Below are 15,298 nucleotides of genomic sequence, written 5' to 3' on the forward strand. Positions count from 1 at the left end.
CATCATTTCTATCAGTAATAAGAACATTTTACCCACCAAAGTAATTGCTTAGATCTGAGAACATGGCAACATCGGTGTAACAAAGACCAAAGGGGCAAGAAACAAGCAGTCTGCTCACTGAGCCATATTATTTAGCACTTTATTTGGAGGTAAAACTGAAAGTGAACACACTTATAATCTCTCATTACACAAGACACCTATCTGAGCAATCTATGACAAGTATGCAGTAAGCAAAAGTCGAACCAGGAAGTCAGTCTGTAAACTGTGAGGGATGTTTACAACTGACAGTGTGGGTCATAACTTTACCGCTAGTCCTTGTTTTCTTTGCCAAAAACTGTTGACTAACATGGGTGATTGTTTAAAACCTGTATTATGCTCTTATTAGTGATGTTTCCTGCAGCATCAGATAAGATCCATGTTATTATAAACCAGAATTATGGTTTAACCCTCATCGGTGCAGTGAAGTTGTTTGGTGGCCATCAGTAGAAGTCTGTGGTTGCACCAGGCGACTTCCAGGTGTGAATGAGCAGCAGGGCGTTGCTAAAAAGAACATGTGTGCTCAGTAACTTTCCCTGGATAAATAAAGCTGGAAGGGAATTGCCCTCGTATGAGAACAGCTCTCCAAGCTCCTAAATCTTGGGTCTGTCTGGACTCTCATTAGATCATCGCAGAGCACTGAAAACAGAGGGCACTGTCATAGGTCAGACATGTGGAATGTGAACACACACACACTGGCCTGTTTTCTCCCAGAGATTCCCTCGTCCCGGCTCTTTTGCCCAAAATAGAAATGTTCAATAGGAACGCCAGTTACCCCCAATCCGGCCCATTTCGTCATTGCCGTAATAGCAAGAAAAGCAGTTTTGTTTTCAGAAATTCCAACCCATTAACATGATTTCGGTGTCAGAGGCAGCTCTGTGGCTCTGCAGCCGGCCGAGCCAACAAGTAGCTGCACTATTTCAAAGATGTAGGTGCTTATCGCATGCGACTGGCGGTAGTCTCTGAACTTTTCATGACTTGGTAGGTAAGCAGAAGGAGGATGCAGTGCGCAATGGTCAGGTCAGAACAGTGTATACATCAATCAACCGTCACAACCGAAACTTTTCTTGATTCTCAGGTAAACAGAAGTCATTGTTTGACTTCATGTTACAATGAAGAGATCTATGTATTTACCTTTATAAGCTTTCAGGCTGGTTACAGAGAAACATTGAATTAGTTTCTGTTTAACTGAATGACTTCATTTTTAAACAGTAAGAATATATTGTAGTTGTCTTTAAATAATAGTTTGTTATTTGTATGTTTTAAACTCAGTGGAACAATGTCCTTCAGCTTGATGGGGAGGGAAAATTGCACAACTCTTAAAACCCCCTAAAAATAACTAACAATGTGGTCAATTTTTACCAGACAGCAACAACATGTTTACTGGGTCATAAATGATAGTCTTATTACTCTCTAGTGTAGTATTTTAAGTTTCTATCATCAACATAATCAAGTGTTTGTTTGAAATAGACAGAGGAACTACTGGGACATTTGTACAGAGCTTTTGCTACAGGCTGAGCCCACTATTGGACAGAAGCCCCACACAAAGTAATTTGACATTAAGCAGGTTGGTTATCAGGTTGCATCATTAAAATGATATCCTGTAAGCAAAGGTTTTGAGGTAGCTAATGCATGAGTAATACATTTGTGAGAAAAGGATGGTAATATGTTGAAATAAATCTCTTCAAATATAAAAGTTGCCACAAAATACTCCATACACCATCATGGGGGAAAATTCACTTTCTCCAGACGAAAACATTGCAATTTACGGATTTTGTCTCTCATCAGATGGACACCTGGAGCAAACATGGGATTTGATGTCTCCATTAGCCCTGCTGATGGAAAATATCAATCAAAGCCAATGATTGAACACTCAAAAAATGATGAATGTGTCGTTTGTACAGTGGGCGTAAACACACACCACTATGCTGGGTCTCTGTGTTCAAGCTCTGTAGCTCAGTGATGCTGGACCAAAACCACAGACCCCCAGAAATCCAGAAGTGGCCTTATTGACCAACACCCTCCCTTGTGCTTGTTATTTTTCCTGGCACGGGAACACACCCCTAGCTAACACAAATACAGTACACATATACATTTATCTACTTTATGGCAACGACACAGAGTAAACCATTGAAGAAACTATTGAAGACCAAAGTCAACACTCAGTGGCTCAAAAGGACTGTTTGTCTGCTGCCCTCCTGCTGAAAGGTAGTTAGAAGAACTGGTCAGGGTGAACATTTTGTCTCTTAATCCTTAAAGTAGACCACATTGTCCAGGTAGCTACAGTGCCCCCTCATATAAACAGCCAAAATTCTGCCCATAAAACAGCAGACTTTGTACGCTACATAAAGAAACAAGCAATTAAAGCAGCACTAGGCATCTTTGTTGGCAGCTTGATGAAATCTATAATTAGACAGTCAACTGGACTTGCTGTTGGCTATTAAAAACGTTTTGCCATTCATACGAAATGTTTCGTCAATTCTACTGACCGGAGGGGAGCCATTTTAGCCTCCTTTGGTCATTTGGTTATGTTGCTAAACTGTGAAACACTGCAAAACACAGCAAGACTTCAAGTCTCCTGTTTGCAGTTTAAACTCAATGAGACTAGAGTCTGACAAAAATGTTCTCCATTTATTTTATGCTCAATGGCCATCTGCTTTATTACTGAACAAGTCTGCAAAACTTCAAGTCTTGCGGGAAAACAATCCTATAACAGGAGCAGAAAGAATAGCATAGGACAGAGACTAGAACCCTGAGGAACTCCACTTTAATTGCCAATCTGCTAGAGGAGGACACAATGATACCTAAACCAATCAGGAGCAGTTTCTAAATGGTACATTACAATGCCATGAGCAAGGGTGTCAGAAAGTGATGCTTCAACAGTACAACAATTAACACACCAGTGTTCACATACTGGTAAAAACTTAGCATTCAATTTCTGTGCTGTGATATGGTGGAAAAACTTGAGAGCACTAAGAATATGAGCTGAGTATGGACCACCATCTCCAAATCCTTGGCCAGAAGGTTTCTTAAGGAGAGTCTGAACAACAGATGATAAGGAGCTATTATAAAACAATAAAATGTATCAAGTCCTAAAATATTCTATAATTAAGATATTTAAAGGAGAGGAGGAAGCCTCCATGTCAGCAACAGTAATGTAATTGCCTCAAGAACAGCCAACATCATTTTATTCTCCATTTTAATCTCTTTAACTTCCTTCCTTCTCTCCAGTGCCTATCATCTCTCTTTCTCCTCACCTACTTTAACCTCTGATCAATGCAGCTTAAAGCACATACAGCTTGCCATTTGACAAACACCTTACAGGAGGTAATACGCTGTCTGTAAGGAGGAGCTGATAGAGCACCGAACCGCCACCTGTCCTGTCACTTCAAGCCACTATCCTTATTATCACACCGGTTACCTTTGACCTCTTTGGGGACAAACATAATGCGGCTGTGATGCGCAAATAAGCTTGTTACACAAGTTTTAAGCCTTGTTGTGCTGCGACTTCTTCATATAGTTGAAAGGAGCTGTAAACAAGGGGAAATCCTATTATCTTAAGTAATAGTAACATAGAGTAACAGAAGTAATATAGATTAAATACATTTACATATATATACATATATATATATGTGTGTAATTTCCAAAGGGTTAAGTTTCAAAAGTATCATTGTCAGTTAAGTCTGTTTCAGGGTGACATCAACAGTAGAAAGTCATGACAGAAGCCCGAGGTGATACAACAGCTGCCCTCACACATTTTTCATTTGCATTAGCCCTGAGGCTAGCAGGAAAAAAAAGTGAGCTTCAATAAGTCATACAGGACTCAAGGGTCTCACTGCAGCCAAGAACAATAATCAGACATCCATGTTTACTGTTCTTCAACATTGTTAATTTACTGCATTTGTCCATCCCTGGTCCACATTTATAATTCAGTGAATGTTGAGCGAAGATGACACTATGACACAGAGGGAATAAACCTCTCTCAAATACAAACGTGTAAAACAATCAAATGTAATTTAATTTTCAGTTGATGTGTCAGATAATTGAAAAGACAGACATCATACCTAATTAATTGGAATAAAATTCACTGCAATCCTAAAGAACAACAAATTTGGAGGAATTTCTCGGTGACACTGATGCAAAGACATAAAAACAGTTGCAGCTCTGCAAAGCAGCAGAATAACAGAGTTCATTAATACACTATTTATTATTTTAGCAAATTCATCTATGAATAGATTTGAACATTGTATTTTAACTTTAAAACAAGAAGAGAAAATAATTTAAAAGCTTGTTGTAAACAAAAGAATTTGAACCAAACAAGGAGCTCTAGAGTGTAACATCATCCTTAGGAGTGTCCAAACAGGTGGCTTTTAGAGCGCCCAGGAGGCGCGAAAGCCTGCTAATCCCAGATTAAGACTGACAAGTTGTTTCACTGGATGCCTCCATTGTAATCCCAGTTGCCTCTCTATCCTCTGACAATGAACTTTGTTCCCTATCTGAGAGAGAGCTTTGAGGATTTCCCCAGCTTTGTTAGCATGAAATGCCTGTATTATTCAGAAGCATGCTACTTTCAGTCGGTTGATAAACAACATATTTTTATTCAATTATTGACCGACCTGAATGTGTAATGTGTACAGATGGTCGTAACAAGTCGTCTGTGTTCAGAACACAGGATTTAATTTGTACTCGTTTTGGCAGTAATCAACTCTGCCACGTTCACCGACATGTCAAGAGAAAATGTGGAGATGCGTAGGAATGTATTTACATTTTTAACTTTCATGTGACACTCTTATGCAGAACAATTTACAGCAAGTGCAACACTACAAAATACTTGGATTTTTAAGTTCAACCAATAGAAACAAATACTACACTAAAACAATCTGAGTAACAACATTCATCACATGTTGATGAAATCTGACGAATGACTAATGAAGAGAATTAAAGAGACAATTAAAAAAAACTCCATTTAACTTAACAAAATTTAATTCTAATCTATCTTAAACATCCAAGAATAAACTTTTCTTTATCTTCTGGCAGGACTGTTCCTGGTAATGATGATATATCATGCACAGTAATTAAAGCTCAGTTTATTCTTGAACTCATCTACTCTGGAGTCCCCAAGATATAAAATATAAATATAAGTTTCACGTTACTTTTTATTTAAATCTACAAAACAAACTCAGTGCTGAAATAGTGGCATTTTAGAGATATTTGAAGGCAGTGCAAAGGAGGCGGAGGATAAATAGGTCTTGCTGACCCAGCAGTGGAGCACCATGAAAACTTCTTCTCCTCTCCAGCAGCAGTTGTCTTGTTTGGCAGTTGGAGGCATGTCAGTGTCCCCTGGTATGTCGAGCTGTCACAATCCAGACTAATCCTTTCCGCAGTGTGTCCCCTGGTCTGTCTGAAGCTGCATGTTACAGAGCGTACGTGGGTGTGTTTGCCTGTATGTGTGTATTATGGGAAATAGGTTGTGTGATCTGAAACTATTGTGTGAGAGTCTATATGATATATCTGATACCATGGACAAGCAGGCTGTATTCAATAAACGCATGTTGGGTAGAGAGAGATGAAATGTTTCAGAGGCAGGTCTGTGGTCAGTTCATAGCAGAGAAAAACCGGGTGGAGAAATTAAATAAACCACGCTCTGCCTTCCTCTGGAATATGAACATAAGTATAAGTAACACATAACACATAACATAAGTACACATGCAAACAGTCACACCCTTGACTGTAAAGAAGTGTGAGTGTGCGCTGCAAGGTCACTGCCTCTCTATATTGCACAAGGTATCCATTGTCCTTTACCAGACCACAGTGAATATACATTGTTCACAGCACACAAGGCCTCACTTCAAACCATGTAAGGTGTTAATCTATCCAATCACAGCAGCCGTTATTCACATGGGCCTAAGCCCTTGAATCAGGGAAAATATTTACGACTCAGGTGGGTTTGTTCAGTCCAACATGACTGACGTCAAGCGTGGAAAGTCTGGCAATTTTTGCATAAGGGACTCAACCTTTCATATCAATATATTTTTATTTTGTTGCTCAGTATCATCAGTTAAATTAGCTATAATAATAAAAGTGTACAAACAGTTAATAAAAGCCAGTGTTATAGGTCTTTAATGAGAAAAATATTCTGGCGCAGAGGCAACATGCTGCATGTTTTCAGTTATAGTTTGGAGTATAGAAGTTTTGGAGTTGTAGATTGGAGTAAGCATGAGAGGCGATAGCAACAAAATAAACAAATAAATAAAAACTGAAAATCAGCAACAAAACAATCTGAGGAAAAGGACGTCACGGCACTGCTTCCATTGTGAGTGCAAAATCACGACAGGCAGTAAATGACAGAAATGAAAAGGGAACTGGAACAGAGATTACTACTTAAAGTGAATGTATAAATATTCTGTGTGCATGTGTGTGTGCGTGCGTGTATGTTGTTGGTTGGACCGCGAGTGTAACGGTTACTTGTCCAGCTGTTCTGATTTTTATCGCATAAAGTATCCTATCTGGACAAACCTCTCATGAGACTCACGCAAGAATTTCACAGTTGCTGGAAGGGAGCAGCGTTTTGAATAAAGCAGCGTTTCTTTTTGCCCGGTGCTCCGCTGGACGAGGATACTCTCGTCCTCTGTCTGCTCTCTCTTTCTCTCTTTCTCTCTCTCTCTCTCGCTCTTTCTCTCTCTCTCTCTCTCTCTCTTTTTACCCATTTCTCTCTCCATCGCAGCACTGGGCTTGCAGGCTGTAAATCACAATTAGGGGGTTCATTAGATATGGCTGATTTATTAAGACCCAGGGCTTGTCTCTGGGCCTTTGAGCCATATATTAGCTGACTACAAGATCTCATACATAGTTATGAGACATGCTGTTTACTGTATGGCATATAGGGTCATATGCCAATAGACATTAATTATTGAGTAAGACTCCATACGTTAAATTAATAGCATCCAGATGATAAATCATTTGCATTTGTATATTTTTTTCTGCAGCAATGTCTGTACACAGCACTTTTGACTGCTGTATCTAAACGCGTATCTTTTAATAACAACAAATTGGCACCAGCATCAAAAATCTGTCTCTATTATCAGCAAGTGATCCAGCATTTGAAAGGGAGCCAAGTATTTGGAGCCTCATCCAAAGGCTTTAACAAACATACTCCAGAGCTGCTTGCCCTCTTGAACACGCACACATACATTTTGGCCTGTGTTCATATCACAGTAACTTCAGTCTTAAGTGTTCCTGGCTCACATAATACAGCATTGTTTCCCCTGTAAATCAAAGTGCATTTATCGCACTGCATATCAGCTACTGTCAACAATTGCTTGTGAACACGGGACCCAGATAAGGTGGTGTGTATGCTCTTGCATGTCAAAGATTAATGTTGTCTTAGTGCACCGTATCTTTACAAATTCACCATTTTTCTGACCTGCTATTCCTGTTCTGCCAAAGCTTCAATAAAAAATACATTTACGTTACAAAAACACGGCAAAAACATCCATCAACTGTAATCAACAGCTTTTCATTTCCAAAACGGTCTTTCACAAACTGGGCCTGCGTCCAAAATCACTTGTTTGTTTCTTTCTCTCTCTCTCTCTCTCTCTCACTCTCTCTCTCTCTCTCTCTCTCTTTCAATATTTCTCTCCAAACAAACCAGCGTGCCTGCTCATCCTCTGGCACCTTACGGGCCTGATCATTGAACCTCAGGGGAACTATAGGAATAGTTCTGGATTAGTTACAGCTTGAACAGGTGAGCTCAAACTTGTCCAGACCTATTTATACTGCGTGTGAAATCCTATTGTTAAGAATAGAAGAGTTCACAGACACAGAGTAGATGAGAAGGAGAGATAAAGAGAGAGAGAGAGAGAGTCTAAGCTCAGTCCTAACCTTCCCTGCCCTTAATCTAGACACAATCTATTACATGTCTGCAAAGTGATATAAAGATAAACATTGCACACACGATATGTCTCAGAACTAAAAAAAAAAAAGAAGGCGTCTTCTAAGAAATTTGCGGTTCATGCTATAATTTCCTTAATATTTTAATTACCCTGTTGGTTTTAATTTTTCTGTCGATTGACGACTTAATTCAGCTCTAATTCACAGGTGCACAAAGTAGATATAATATCCTCTTATAAACGCAACGGTAAATAATTGAAGATTCCCAGCACAGGCATGTATCCTCACACACACACACACACACACTTTCCTCTGGCTGACTCCTGGTACCTGACTAATTGACGGTGACAGAGAACAAAGGAGAAGATTAGGGGATTGAGTGTGTGACACACAGCCACAGGTCAGGAGGAGGTTTAGTTTCTAACTGTGATTATGGAAGGGCAGGTGTCACCAGAGGACGCAGCCAGAGACGACACCTCTACACCCTGCTGGGCTGCTTGTTCCAGTCCCAGTGGGTCAGGTCTGCTGAGTGCAATCAGTTTATACCCAATTTTATTTGTTTTGTTTGTGTAAAACCCCAAGACAAGCTAATGCAGGTGTATTTTCTGAATAGACAAAAGCAGAGGAGATGAAGCGCTACAATAGGTCTTTAGCGTCAAAATGACTTGAACTCTCTGAATGTGACAGCTCCAGTCAGAACAGGCCCACACTCGATAAGTCTGACTAAATAAACATTACGATCCAGTCAAAACCAAGAACCATGCCTCAATGGCAAATTAAAATGGCTTTTATTTCACTTTAAAAGATATGATTATTTCCTTATTGTGTCATGTGTTTTAGGGAAAATCCAAAGGAAGCAATGTCACTAATTCACGGAAAGAAGTGAGTCTATTCTAAAAAGTTTGTAGCTTATGCATTAGGTAATCCATAGTCAGAATGCTCAATTGTCCACTTATTATCTTGTGAGCTATAAGAAACATCGTGTCATTAGCTGAAGTCGTCCAACCTCTTTATCAGCGTAGCCTCTAATTGCTCGACGGCTCCGTTGATTTTGAAGCTAACCAGGAGCGATGTCATCCCTCCGGTCTCGCTACAATGGGGCTCATTGGATTAAGTTCGAGCAGGCTTTGTTAAAAGCTGGTGCAAATCTAATCAAGGAGGAGACCTCAATTATGCTAGCATGTACTTAAACGATCAGATCACTAAAAATGGAGGAGGGGCTGGCCGGTGTAGGAATGCAATCAGCAGCCATTAAGGCCAGTTAATTTTGGCTGATGGCAGCTTTAAGATGAGATGCAGGATTTTTACTGTAATGAGAATACTGTAATTATGAGGATGTGATGTTGTCAGCGTCGGTGTTAGCAAATGGTAACACTGTGTTCAAGTCTCTTAAGAAACAGGTGATAGCATTGCATCAGAATTATTGTTGCAGAGGAGTTGCTTTGTGACTCGATCTTCTTTTCTACCTACAGGCAACACTAAATTCAAACACAAGCTATTTAAAAACCCTCTGTTTTTAAATGAAGTGTTGAAGGAAGACAGCTGAATGACATTTTTTCCAGCTACAGCATGCTAAAGAATGTAAACTGTTAAAGAAGCATATTGTTTGAAGAGAATAATATGCTGGATCACCATGATCTCAGAAGCAGGTGGTGTCCTCTGTAGCCCCCCGAGCACAACAGCTGAGATTGACCCTGACCTCTGACCTCCGTGACCCATGACAGTTAAAACAGGAAGCAATTGAATGAATGTCAGCGTCTCTGGTGGCATCCCTCAACAGGAGGACAGAAGTCCGAGCAGATAACAGTTGTCACCGTAGAAATGAGAAAAAAAAAAGTCATGAAGAGAGTGTAGCTGCTTACATATCGACGGTGATACTCGCAGGCTGGGTTTCTTTATAAAACTTTTATAGCCGATTGTGAAAGCTGAGTGGAAACTTTCTTCAGTATCACATAAAAACTTTTACAAACGGTAATACATGGAGTGAATAATGAAAGGAATAATTTAATAATTATTTTTTTAGTTCTTTATTGTCCCTGTAGATGTGTTAATTGGAATTCAGGAAGACTTTTTTGTTTGCTGGTGCAAATGGACCCAAATTATTACCTCTTTAATATGACATGTATTTTGTTCTATGCTTTTATGCTTGAAATGTTTAATTTATTGTTATCATATTTTTCTTAAAAAAGTAAAAAAGTGAAAAATCCCTGGCACACACAGACGTCTAACTTTCCCAAAAAAACAAACATAACTCATCACATAACAGTGTGTCCAGTGCCACTGTAAGAGTGGACTCAGGAAACACATTCACTCTCACTTTTTTTCTATATTTTTCCCCCGTTCTCCTCCAATTGCAGCTTTGCCAATTCCCTGTGTACTACAGTTCCTTCTACTGCCAACTCCTCTGCTTGGCCTGGGGTGAGTATCATGAGCTTTTTCCGAAGCACCGGCACCAGCACTAAAGTCGCCAGCTACTTCTTTGCACTAGTAGATTAATACTTCAGCAAAAAAAAAAAAAAGTGTTGAGTAAGAAGTTGATTCTACGTCCTGTTAAAAGAACACTTAAGACACACAGAGACTGCTGTGTTGTCAGGCATATGAGGGAAAGCGATGAACACGAGTGTTGTCATTTATCCATACATCGTATTCACATTACGTCAAGTAGATGTTTCAGAGCAACTTTACGTCTCCCTTGACACACTTGAAACAGACATTAGAAAAACTTGTTGCAAATACTCAAAATGACGTTCAACAACTGTCCAATGTTGCAACATGTCAAATTACACTTCTGAGAGGTGGTATAAATTACACTTTACACCATGGGAGTGTAACTTATTGCAGTAGTAATGATTTCTCTTCATTTAAATGTGAGGGGGCCCCTCATCAAAGCACATAACACACAGATGCTCTAGTGGAGAAGACCAGCAGCCACCAACTGGTCACACAGGCCAGCTCTAAGGAGGTGTGAATGTGTGCCGTGGCATCCGTGTGAAGCCCGGTGTTGCTGTAAAAGAGCACGCATACCCAGAGAAAAGCCTTTCCCCTCGGATAAATCAAAGGTTAAAATATAGATCCATCTTCAGGCTGCTCTCCTCCCTCACCTCCCTCCTTTCTCACTCTGCCTCCTCATCTAGCCTGTGCATTACCTCATCAGAGGAGGATCTGCCTAAAGCCGCAGCGGTCACACAACAGACAAAAGCGCTCATCTCCAGGAAGCCGCTGCCGCTGCCTGTGGTTTTGGAGAGAGGAGAAGAGAGGGGAAAAAGTGACTCAGCCCCACGGCTCCTTTCTTCTCTCTGCCGACTTAGGGATAAACGGAGGGATAAAGCACAGGGGGAGATAATATTTAGAGCAGGCCCCATTTCAAGGGCAATAGAAGAGAGAAAGTGGGGTATGAGCCTGGGTGGTTTGGGAAGTAGCCACGAGGGTCGGTCTATACTGTTACTGGCAGCGGGCCTCGTACCGTGGATTTATGTGTAAGTGGGGAGGAACCGCTGCTGGCCCGGCCCTGCCTTAAAGCCCCGGCCGCTGCAGCTCCACGAGCCTCTTCAAAGCAAACCAGATGGGCCTCAGATGGGATGTTGATGAGGCATGAGTGTGCAAAACACAAACATGCATGCAAGCACAAACACAAATAAATTGATACAGACACAGCCTGACAAACAACTAAATACATAACACACAAACATACTTGTCGCACATGTACTGGTGAGCTGGCACGCATGAACGAATGCTCTGACTTGAAGCGTGGCCGTAGCAGATCGCTGAAGATCAGCTCCCTTTTCCCACCGCTAAATAATTTCCTTACCACAAACTTGCAAGGCATTCTGTCCACTCTAGACCTAAGTGGACATTTCATATCTGTGGACAAATCAGATCAATTAACTAAATGTCCAAGTTCAAGAAGACATAATAGCTCACTGTTAACGTATGGTTAAGTACTGAGAAACTACACTAAATTTTGTTAGACGCTGCCCATTAGTGGTGCTGATTACACTGTAACGCAGTGAACTTCACATACGAAGCTGAAGGAAAAAGGCACGGAGCAGAGAAGGACATTGTTTTTGGGGAGCTCCAAACAGGTAACCTCAGTGGGTTCATTAGATCATTAGCTCATTAGCTTACCACAAATCACAGCTGCTTGCTGTCTGGTCACTTTTCTAACTCTTTGCAAATGACTGCCATTACAGCAGCCATGTGTAACAACAGAGCTCCACAAATAGGCCTGTCATGATGCATACAGTGGCAGAATTCTTTTCTCAGAGTCTTTCTCACTGCTATTTTTGAAGCAGCACAAATTTGCAGGTTCAGTATATATACAGTATATCACAGATGAAAAAAGCCTATATCTAGAAATGCCTCGCTGATGTAACACATTGCATAAATTTAGGGCTAAATGAGCTGTGATCATATTTTCCTAATCCAGCACTAAACCGATTTTGGATACACAAATACAAATCTGGATCTAGTTCTCCACGCTCTGAAGGTAAACACAATGTGGATCTTTCTCGAGACAGATTTTCTGAATTGTCTGATGATGTCAGATCATCTAAAACATTTGTCATGGACACATCCCTGCTCTTCTGATTAAAGCCATCAGGTATGTATAGTAAGCCAAGGCCTTGAATTTGTAAGTTTTCTAACACACCGCGTTAGTTTCCCTCTAAAGTCCTATAAAACAAAGATACCATAAATTGTTGCTGTCACGACAGGATCGGTACCCTATAAAGACTGTAATTTTGTTAGGAGGGTCCACTTGTCATCTTACCGCCATGTAATTAGATTTGAAAAGCAATTGCATGTTAAAAGACACAATAATGTGATTTCAAGTTTTCAGATGAGCTGATGAAATTAAGGGCGTTTGATGGAATTAAAAGCGAGCCTAAGTGGGCCGGTTTTCCCCAATCGTGACACAATCCCTTCTTCAAACGCAGTGCAATTAAGCAGAAAGAAATCCTGTAAGGCCTGCTTTAATTGCTGAAATGTTTTCATTATTTAATTGCAGTTGAGGCATAATATATCATCTACCAAAGCATCAAAAAAGTATTAATCACCAGAGATCCCTTAAGTTATTCCAGTTAGTTGCTTTAGATCATTCCGATCTTTGAAACAAAGATATGTGTACTTGCAGCCTCTCGTCACAGGTTGCATAGATCAGCAGGTTGTCACCGTTTAAACCAGAGTGATTCTTCCTTCTCATGTTATATTTGAATATTTTTTTAGTGCAATTAAGAGGTGAAAACATCCAGCAATTCACAAGAAAAACAGCAAAAGAAAGTCTGAAAAAATAAATATAATTTTGTTCTGCAGAAATACCATCATACACCTCAGATTTATCTTTTGACCCCCTCGGTGGGATCCTGACCCCCAGGTTGGGAATCATAGCTCTAGATTGTGATACAAGATGATTTACACAAGTTATAAATCAAGTCTTTCAAACTGAACTCCCACACTAACCATCAGGAAACAGATTATCGCCCACAACAAAACACTGAAGCTTGTCTGTCCACTCTGAGAGCAAGTTGCCAATGAGAATCACACAGGACACTTGTTGACCTAGAAGTGACACAGCTCAAGGGCCACTAGAGAGGGCCTTAATAAGTATTCTTAAACATGGGGATTAGCCAGATGGCCAGATCACTCTTTTCTCCAACCTCTCCCATCTGTACATTTCTTCTGTCTCCCGCCGCTGCCGAAACCATCGAGATCAGCCATTGCGACCTCACCAGCTTAATTTGGGCTAGTGTTACCTAAAGCACTATTTGACTCCAGATATAATCTTTATTGCTCACAGAGAGAAAGTCCATTAAAAGGCATACTGTAGGTCTCGGCGCTGAAAGGTTCCTGGAGTGATGCCTGCGAGAGTCTTTAAAAGATCCCTTTCTTCACCCAAGTGAAAGCAGCTATTGAGGGTGCGCGGGGCAGAATACTAACTGGAGCGGAGGTCTGCATTTTCTGTGAAACAAATCAAAAGCGTTCTGTATGTGCCGATGGAGGCAAGAGGTAGCGGGCATGCACAGAGTCGGCTACAGTTTTGCTAACATGGACTAACACACACACAAACACACACACACACTAGACTTTGCGTGCTGCTCTGCTAACACGACTGCTGGTGCAAAACGTGGCATGTTCAGACACCAGCAAGAGTCGTTCCGTTCTGCTCCAAGGACAAAATGATGTGCTCTCTTTGAAAGCTTATTATCTGCCATTTGGTGGAGGCAATCATCCAAAGTGCCAAACAGTGGCACAAAACACAAGCTGGCGGTGTTACAGTACAAGGAAATAAATATCATTTGTGTTTAACAATGAAGGAAACTCACGCAAATAAGAGACTTCAACTCCAACACCCTCTTCTCACTTGTGGATGACTTTAAAATTCATGAACGTCACCTAAAAAAGAAAAAAAAAAAAAAAAGAGGAAAATTATTAGTACCATATTTTCTACAGAAACAAATGGGAACAACTTGGTGACCTTATGGTTTAAGGTGCCAAGCAAGGCGCCAAACCACAACGTCTCCGGTTCAAATCTAAGCTGTAGACCTTTGTTGCATGTCATTTTCCACCATCTCTCCTATCCCTATCATCTCTGTACTGTCAACTTTTTAATAAACAGATAAAACTACTAAATATATATATTTTTAAACACAATTTTGTCTGGTATGTTGGTATCAAGTTGATTATGTACACTCTCGTCATAGTCTGGTTTAATTTCTGCCAATACACGTGAATGTAATTTCATTTGGGCACATTGGGATGTTGCTGTTTTTTAAATTCTAACATGATGCTTTTTTTTTTTTTTTACCCTTTCTCCATCTTATTCCTATCTTTTATTTGCAGTTTTCTGAGTTTTAATGTTTGTCTAAATGTTGGATTTTTTTCCTCTGCTGTTATTATCACAATGTTAACAATGCACCCATGCAAAAGAGTGAATTGGACTATACTTTATTTCTTGAAAAAAGGGTGAATGAATGGATGAAGGAATTTTCAGTGCTGTGAGGACCATTAAATTTCTACTATATGAGGGTAGGGGATAGAGGCAAGTTAGAACATTTTTATTTGTAACTTGAGTGAACCAACCCTTTAAAGTACAAGCGTGTTGCCATACACATCAGGAAACATTTTAATGAACACTGACTAAATTCTTCACATCAAGTCAACAAATTAAGGTCTGACAAAGTATGAAAATTTGAATTGGAAACTGTTTTTGGAGCCCAGTGAATACACTGTTGACCCACCTGAGGTCCCTCTGTGGAGGATGTTCGGGACAGAACAGAGAGCCTGTGTAAAATCCCGGCAGAGCCAACAGAGGATCAGTGTATTTCTCACACAGCACTTTCACTGCACAAACAACGGCACACACTCAGCCACGCAA

General features: G+C 40.3%; 1 protein-coding gene across 4 annotated transcripts in view; it reads right to left on the reverse strand.

The window, feature by feature from the left end:
* Positions 1 to 15,298, reverse strand: part of LOC121897969 (transcription factor SOX-6-like) — a 115,127-nt gene that overhangs the window by 81,494 nt on the left and 18,335 nt on the right. For 2 of the 4 annotated variants that reach the window (XM_042412802.1, XM_042412801.1), the window contains exon 2: positions 14,247 to 14,316. The gene's annotated coding sequence lies outside the window, so the exon portion shown is untranslated. Of the gene's footprint in view, positions 1 to 13,745; positions 13,807 to 14,246; positions 14,317 to 15,161; positions 15,243 to 15,298 lie in introns of those variants that run through there. The other 2 variants (XM_042412803.1, XM_042412804.1) reach the window with 2 other exon arrangements.

This window comes from Thunnus maccoyii, chromosome 5, assembly GCF_910596095.1.
Source record: "Thunnus maccoyii chromosome 5, fThuMac1.1, whole genome shotgun sequence".
Classification (NCBI taxonomy): domain Eukaryota; kingdom Metazoa; phylum Chordata; class Actinopteri; order Scombriformes; family Scombridae; genus Thunnus; species Thunnus maccoyii.